Below are 2,093 nucleotides of genomic sequence, written 5' to 3'. Positions count from 1 at the left end.
TAGGTAAATAATTCTTAATCAATTAATTTTAAATAATTATAATTAATAATGATTAATTTTATATTTTTTAAAAGAATGAAATTTAAACAATCACCAATAATTATAATTAATTAATATGAAGTGCAGTTTAAAAATATTTGTTGACTTATTGTTAGTTAGATTCTTGTTTGTTAGCAACAAACCTTTAAATAAAATTCAATACTGCAGCGAGTTAATCCTTGACTTGTTGGGTTGGAGAATATTGTAAAAAACCAAATAAACTTAAAAAATTACCCAACGGAATTGTATTGAAAAATATTTCAATTGTTTTAAAATAGTATTTGTGTGTCTTAAACATTAAAAGTAATAAGGTGTAATTATTATGACTTATAATTTTTTGTAGTTTATGATTTGTCTTTAATGACCATATCAAAAAAGATAAGTTACGAATCAAAATATTCTTTTTTTCTCTGTTTATAAATCGAGTTTATGCGAACGATATGAATTTTGAATAAAACTTAATTTCCAGTTAAATTATATATGTTATACCGTCACTATATTTATTTATAATTATAATATGATGGTGATACCTTGGAGGATAAGATCATGGGAAGTAATGGCTTGATAATTAATTACCCGTTGAAAAAAACACCATAAAATATCTATTATCTTTGCTTGAAATGGATACATCATGCATGTATATACTATATAGGACATGCTTGATTTAGATCAACTAATAATAAGATCAAGTTTACACATAATAACTATATACTAGACCAAAAATTAATTATATATAATTATTGTAGTGAAAATTTTTTTTCAGTTTCTTAGAAATTAAATCACATTACTTAATAAGTATATATATATATAGTTGTGTCAATTATAAACGTTAGAAAAAGTATAGGGTACCAACATATTATCTGCCAATTTATTGTTAATAATAATTAATTATTATATTTTAAACACATATATAAAGAGATACATCCAGAAAATATATTTATAAAGACACTTTTATCAAATACAGCCATAAAAAAAGACATTTTTATTAGACACGTTCACAAAGATACTTCCATTAAATATAATTATAAATAAGAGTTGACTGAAATTGACAGAAATGCTATTGGTAACGAAGTGGAATTGAAACGTTATGAGGCAATATGATGTTAAATAAAGTCATCATCATCAAATATTTAAAGAGTAATGATAACAATGCTCAAATAAACTAAAACCTCTTATAATAAAATTGCATGACTAATTAACTAGAATGAAAAAACAAAATTGATTGATGAAGTCATTGTGGCAGCGCAGCCAGCATAGTGAACAAAAATGACAACACAACACACAGCCACCGGTGTAGTGGATGCATGAATCAACAGGGGCTGCTCCTCATTATAATGTTTCTTTCTTTCTATCAATTACCATTTCGTTACTCTTTTTTTCTTTTCAAGCATTTTTTTTTAATATAGGAAATGCCTAAATTCATCCAAACGTGTGTTATTATATTTTCCTTTCCCTTTCTTCATTTTCTCTTTCGTGAATCTTTGTAATTAAGCTATTGTCACCTTTCCCATTTATAATTATTCATTAAGTGAAAACAAATAATTAATATTCTACATGTTTTTGGTAGATCAATGACGTGATCGCGATCGCCACTTAGAGATTTTCCAAATAAATTATTAAATATGAAAGTAATTGAATTATATGATTGACATCACATTAAACAAGGTTAGCATCTAATTATGCCTAGCAATATTGTTGACTTATAATGCTCTTCTACTATTAACACTCCTTTTGTAATTAATGTTTTATTCTCAATTATGGCAAAGAGGCAACACAACATTATTATCATAAACCCCCAAAGGAAAAACAAAAAAGTAAAAGGCATGCCGATTAAAGAGAGTTATTGAACGTGTGGGCAATAAAAATGTGTCCCCTCCACTGGGAGTAGTAAATAATAATAAAGGAATAATCAATTAGCATGGTTCATATCCTAATCAAGTAGGAGACATTCTGTGAGAGATTTCGGAAAATGTTTGCCATAAAAATAAAATCATGATTATGATTCTATCTCCATATAACTCATCCACACATCCTAATAATAAGCAAGAAGCAAG

This window comes from Arachis ipaensis, chromosome B04 (genome assembly GCF_000816755.2).
Source record: "Arachis ipaensis cultivar K30076 chromosome B04, Araip1.1, whole genome shotgun sequence".
Classification (NCBI taxonomy): Eukaryota; Viridiplantae; Streptophyta; class Magnoliopsida; order Fabales; family Fabaceae; genus Arachis; species Arachis ipaensis.
Note: the sequence above shows the minus strand (reverse complement) of the source record.